This window comes from Gavia stellata, chromosome 22 (assembly GCF_030936135.1).
Source record: "Gavia stellata isolate bGavSte3 chromosome 22, bGavSte3.hap2, whole genome shotgun sequence".
Classification (NCBI taxonomy): Eukaryota; Metazoa; Chordata; class Aves; order Gaviiformes; family Gaviidae; genus Gavia; species Gavia stellata.
The window spans coordinates 14,716,391-14,723,362 of record NC_082615.1 but is presented as its reverse complement, the minus strand read 5'-3'; positions in this window follow the sequence as shown (position 1 = coordinate 14,723,362).

Here is a 6,972-nt window from a genome sequence, read left to right as displayed (position 1 = left end):
GAAAATTTTAGAAGCAAATAGGCTTAGGGAAATAAGGAAGAAATTGAAGCGTAGCAACATTGACCTAAAACAGATAGGTAGGGAAAAAAATCTAAAAAGCAATGGCACTGAGGCAAACCAAGAAAAAATAACTGAAAAGACAGCAAACAGAGTAAAAGTAGACAGAAAAGTTAAAAAGCAACTAAGGGCACTAAGGAAAAACAAGAAAAAATACTTTAAAAATAAAGAATGTGAATGAGATAGAGGTAGAAAATTTAAAAAGCCAAGAGATTAATAGAGGAAAGAACTGGACGAGAGGGAAAGCAAACTGAAACTCAGACAGAAAATCTAAAAGGCAACGGCACTAAGGAAAGACAAGAAATAATTAGAAAGAAAGATATCGAAGGGAAAAAAAGTAGACGTAGAAAACACATTTTAAAACCGATGGGAATTGGGGGGGGGGAAAGGGGAAAAAAAAAACCAAACAGGGAGAGCAAACTAAAACAGAGGTTGAGAGAAAAATTTAAAAGCGGCGGCACTAAGGAAAGAGAAGAAATCATTAAAGAATAAAGGCAGGGAACGGCATAAAAGTCAAACAGAAAGTGTTAAAAGCAGCGGGGATTAAAGAAATGAGGAAAAAATTTAAAAGTGGCGACGGCGAACTAAAACGGAGACGTCGACAGAAAATCTAAAAAGCCATGGCACTAAGGAAAACCAAGGAAAAATAATTAAAAACTAAAGACAGCGAACGAGATAAACGTAGAAAATTTTCAAAGCAAGGGGGATGAAGGAAATAAGGAAAAACTTTAAAAAACAGCGACGGCAAACTACAACGAAGACGCAGAAAGAAGCTCTAAAAAGCGATGGCACAGAAGGCAGAGAAGAAATAATGGAAAAAAAAGACAGCAAAGGGAATAAAAGTAGGCACAGAAAGAACATTTCAAGAGCAGACAGAGACAGAAAATTCAGAAAGCGAGGGCACGAAGGAAAGACAAGAAATAATTAAAAAAGAAAGGCAGACAAAAAAAAGACTGCAGACGGGATGGAAGTAGACAGCAAATTTTAAAAGCAACGGTGATTAAGGAAATAGGGGAAAAGATTTAAAAATAGCAACGGCAAACTACAACAGAGACCTAGAAAGAAAACCTATACAGCGATGGCACAGAAGGCAGAGAAGAAATAGTAAAAAAGGACAGCAAAGGGAATAAAAGCAGGCATAGAAACAACTTGTCAAACACGGTAGGCATTAGGGAAATAAAGGAAAAAATTATGACATCGGAACAGCAAAGTGAAACAGAGATGCAGAAAGAAAATTTAAAAAGCGAGGGCACTAAGGAACGACAAGAAATAATTTTAAAAACCCAACAAAGGGCATAAAAGTGGGCATCGAAAGAACATTTAAAAAGCGTGGGGGATTTGGGAAAGGAAGAGAAAAATGAGGAAATAGGGACCGCGAACTAAAAGAGACATAGAAAGAGAATTTAAAAAACGACTGCGCTGAGGAAAGACGAGAAATAATTAAAAGAAGAGACAGCGAAATAAAGACAGCGAACGGGATAGAAGTAGAAAATGTAAAAAGCAATGGGGATTAGGGAAAGAAACCAAAAGAATTTAAAAGCCGGGACAGCGAACTGAAAGAGATGTAGAAAGAAAATTTGAAAAGCCACGGCGCTAACAAAGACAAGAAATAACTAAAAAATAAAGACAGCGAACGGAATAAAAGCAGACGGAAAATTTTAGAAGCAAATAGGATTAGGGAAATAAGGAAGAAATTGAAGCGTAGCAACATTGACCTAAAACAGGTAGGTAGGGAAAAAAAATCTAAAAAGCGATGGCACTGAGGCAAACCAAGAAAAAATAACTGAAAAGACAGCAAACAGAGTAAAAGTAGACAGAAAAGTTAAAAAGCAACTAAGGGCACTAAGGAAAAACAAGAAAAAATACTTTAAAAATAAAGAATGTGAATGAGATAGAGGTAGAAAATTTAAAAAGCCAAGAGATTAATAGAGGAAAGAACTGGACGAGAGGGAAAGCAAACTGAAACTCAGACAGAAAATCTAAAAGGCAACGGCACTAAGGAAAGACAAGAAATAATTAGAAAGAAAGATATCGAAGGGAAAAAAAGTAGACGTAGAAAACACATTTTAAAAGCGATGGGAATTGGGGGGGGGGAAAGGGGAAAAAAAAAAAACCAAACAGGGAGAGGAAACTAAAACAGAGGTTGAGAGAAAAATTTAAAAGCGGCGGCACTAAGGAAAGAGAAGAAATCATTAAAGAATAAAGGCAGGGAACGGCATAAAAGTCAAACAGAAAGTGTTAAAAGCAGCGGGGATTAAAGAAATGAGGAAAAAATTTAAAAGTGGCGACGGCGAACTAAAACGGAGACGTCGACAGAAAATCTAAAAAGCCATGGCACTAAGGAAAACCAAGGAAAAATAATTAAAAACTAAAGACAGCGAACGAGATAAACGTAGAAAATTTTCAAAGCAAGGGGGATGAAGGAAATAAGGAAAAACTTTAAAACATAGCGACGGCAAACTACAACGAAGACGCAGAAAGAAGATCTAAAAAGCGATGGCACAGAAGGCAGAGAAGAAATAATGGAAAAAAAAGACAGCAAAGGGAATAAAAGTAGGCACAGAAAGAACATTTCAAGAGCAGACAGAGACAGAAAATTCAGAAAGCGAGGGCACGAAGGAAAGACAAGAAATAATTAAAAAAGAAAGGCAGACAAAAAAAAGACTGCAAACGGGATGGAAGTAGACAGCAAATTTTAAAAGCAACGGTGATTAAGGAAATAGGGAAAAAGATTTAAAAATAGCACCGGCAAACTACAACAGAGACCTAGAAAGAAAACCTATACAGCGATGGCACAGAAGGCAGAGAAGAAATAGTAAAAAAGGACAGCAAAGGGAATAAAAGCAGGCATAGAAACAACTTGTCAAACACGGTAGGCATTAGGGAAATAAAGGAAAAAATTACGAAATCGGAACAGCAAAGTGAAACAGAGATGCAGAAAGAAAATTTAAAAAGCGAGGGCACTAAGGAAGGACAAGAAATAATTTTAAAAACCCAGCAAAGGGCATAAAAGTGGGCGTCGAAAGAACATTTAAAAAGCGTGGGGGATTTGGGAAAGGAAGAGAAAAATGAGGAAATAGGGACCGCGAACTAAAAGAGACGTAGAAAGAGAATTTAAAAAACGACTGCGCTGAGGAAAGACGAGAAATAATTAAAAGAAGAGACAGCGAAATAAAGACAGCGAACGGGATAGAAGTAGAAAATGTAAAAAGCAATGGGGATTAGGGAAAGAAACCAAAAGAATTTAAAAGCCGGGACAGCAAAGCGAAAGAGATGTAGAAAGAAAATTTGAAAAGCCACGGCGCTAACAAAGACAAGAAATAACTAAAAAATAAAGACAGCGAACGGAATAAAAGCAGACGGAAAATTTTAGAAGCAAATAGGCTTAGGGAAATAAGGAAGAAATTGAAGCGTAGCAACATTGACCTAAAACAGATAGGTAGGGAAAAAATCTAAAAAGCGATGGCACTGAGGCAAACCAAGAAAAAATAACTGAAAAGACAGCAAACAGAGTAAAAGTAGACAGAAAAGTTAAAAAGCAACTAAGGGCACTAAGGAAAAACAAAAAAAAATACTTTAAAAGTAAAGAATGTGAATGAGATAGAGGTAGAAAATTTAAAAAGCCAAGAGATTAATAGAGGAAAGAACTGGACGAGAGGGAAAGCAAACTGAAACTCAGACAGAAAATCTAAAAGGCAACGGCACTAAGGAAAGACAAGAAATAATTAGAAAGAAAGATATCGAAGGGAAAAAAAGTAGACGTAGAAAACACATTTTAAAAGCGATGGGAATTGGTGGGGGGGAAAGGGGAAAAAAAAAAAACCAAACAGGGAGAGGAAACTAAAACAGAGGTTGAGAGAAAAATTTAAAAGCGGCGGCACTAAGGAAAGAGAAGAAATCATTAAAGAATAAAGGCAGGGAACGGCATAAAAGTCAAACAGAAAGTGTTAAAAGCAGCGGGGATTAAAGAAATGAGGAAAAAATTTAAAAGTGGCGACGGCGAACTAAAACGGAGACGTCGACAGAAAATCTAAAAAGCCATGGCACTAAGGAAAACCAAGGAAAAATAATTAAAAACTAAAGACAGCGAACGAGATAAACGTAGAAAATTTTCAAAGCAAGGGGGATGAAGGAAATAAGGAAAAACTTTAAAAAACAGCGACGGCAAACTACAACGAAGACGCAGAAAGAAGCTCTAAAAAGCGATGGCACAGAAGGCAGAGAAGAAATAATGGAAAAAAAAGACAGCAAAGGGAATAAAAGTAGGCACAGAAAGAACATTTCAAGAGCAGACAGAGACAGAAAATTCAAAAAGCGAGGGCACGAAGGAAAGACAAGAAATAATTAAAAAAGAAAGGCAGACAAAAAAAAGACTGCAAACGGGATGGAAGTAGACAGCAAATTTTAAAAGCAACGGTGATTAAGGAAATAGGGAAAAAGATTTAAAAATAGCACCGGCAAACTACAACAGAGACCTAGAAAGAAAACCTATACAGCGATGGCACAGAAGGCAGAGAAGAAATAGTAAAAAAGGACAGCAAAGGGAATAAAAGCAGGCATAGAAACAACTTGTCAAACACGGTAGGCATTAGGGAAATAAAGGAAAAAATTATGAAATCGGAACAGCAAAGTGAAACAGAGATGCAGAAAGAAAATTTAAAAAGCGAGGGCACTAAGGAACGACAAGAAATAATTTTAAAAACCCAGCAAAGGGCATAAAAGTGGGCGTCGAAAGAACATTTAAAAAGCGTGGGGGATTTGGGAAAGGAAGAGAAAAATGAGGAAATAGGGACCGCGAACTAAAAGAGACGTAGAAAGAGAATTTAAAAAACGACTGCGCTGAGGAAAGACGAGAAACAATTAAAAGAAGAGACAGCGAAATAAAGACAGCGAACGGGATAGAAGTAGAAAATGTAAAAAGCAATGGGGATTAGGGAAAGAAACCAAAAGAATTTAAAAGCCGGGACAGCGAACTGAAAGAGATGTAGAAAGAAAATTTGAAAAGCCACGGCGCTAACAAAGACAAGAAATAACTAAAAAATAAAGACAGCGAACGGAATAAAAGCAGACGGAAAATTTTAGAAGCAAATAGGATTAGGGAAATAAGGAAGAAATTGAAGCGTAGCAACATTGACCTAAAACAGATAGGTAGGGAAAAAAATCTAAAAAGCAATGGCACTGAGGCAAACCAAGAAAAAATAACTGAAAAGACAGCAAACAGAGTAAAAGTAGACAGAAAAGTTAAAAAGCAACTAAGGGCACTAAGGAAAAACAAGAAAAAATACTTTAAAAATAAAGAATGTGAATGAGATAGAGGTAGAAAATTTAAAAAGCCAAGAGATTAATAGAGGAAAGAACTGGATGAGAGGGAAAGCAAACTGAAACTCAGACATGGACAGAAAATCTAAAAGGCAACGGCACTAAGGAAAGACAAGAAATAATTAGAAAGATATCGAAGGGAAAAAAAGTAGACGTAGAAAACACATTTTAAAAGCGATGGGAATTGGTGGGGGGGAAAGGGGAAAAAAAAAAAAACCAAACAGGGAGAGCAAACTAAAACAGAGGTTGAGAGAAAAATTTAAAAGCGGCGGCACTAAGGAAAGAGAAGAAATCATTAAAGAATAAAGGCAGGGAACGGCATAAAAGTCAAACAGAAAGTGTTAAAAGCAGCGGGGATTAAAGAAATGAGGAAAAAATTTAAAAGTGGCGACGGCGAACTAAAACGGAGACGTCGACAGAAAATCTAAAAAGCCATGGCACTAAGGAAAACCAAGGAAAAATAATTAAAAACTAAAGACAGCGAACGAGATAAACGTAGAAAATTTTCAAAGCAAGGGGGATGAAGGAAATAAGGAAAAACTTTAAAAAACAGCGACGGCAAACTACAACGAAGACGCAGAAAGAAGCTCTAAAAAGCGATGGCACAGAAGGCAGAGAAGAAATAATGGAAAAAAAAGACAGCAAAGGGAATAAAAGTAGGCACAGAAAGAACATTTCAAGAGCAGACAGAGACAGAAAATTCAAAAAGCGAGGGCACGAAGGAAAGACAAGAAATAATTAAAAAAGAAAGGCAGACAAAAAAAAGACTGCAAACGGGATGGAAGTAGACAGCAAATTTTAAAAGCAACGGTGATTAAGGAAATAGGGAAAAAGATTTAAAAATAGCAACGGCAAACTACAACAGAGACCTAGAAAGAAAACCTATACAGCGATGGCACAGAAGGCAGAGAAGAAATAGTAAAAAAGGACAGCAAAGGGAATAAAAGCAGGCATAGAAACAACTTGTCAAACACGGTAGGCATTAGGGAAATAAAGGAAAAAATTATGAAATCGGAACAGCAAAGTGAAACAGAGATGCAGAAAGAAAATTTAAAAAGCGAGGGCACTAAGGAACGACAAGAAATAATTTTAAAAAACCGGCAAAGGGCATAAAAGTGGGCATCGAAAGAACATTTAAAAAGCGTGGGGGATTTGGGAAAGGAAGAGAAAAATGAGGAAATAGGGACCGCGAACTAAAAGAGACGTAGAAAGAGAATTTAAAAAACGACTGCGCTGAGGAAAGACGAGAAATAATTAAAAGAAGAGACAGCGAAATAAAGACAGCGAACGGGATAGAAGTAGAAAATGTAAAAAGCAATGGGGATTAGGGAAAGAAACCAAAAGAATTTAAAAGCCGGGACAGCGAACTGAAAGAGATGTAGAAAGAAAATTTGAAAAGCCACGGCGCTAATAAAGACAAGAAATAACTAAAAAATAAAGACAGCGAACGGAATAAAAGCAGACGGAAAATTTTAGAAGCAAATAGGCTTAGGGAAATAAGGAAGAAATTGAAGCGTAGCAACATTGACCTAAAACAGATAGGTAGGGAAAAAAATCTAAAAAGCAATGGCACTGAGGCAAACCAAGAAAAAATAA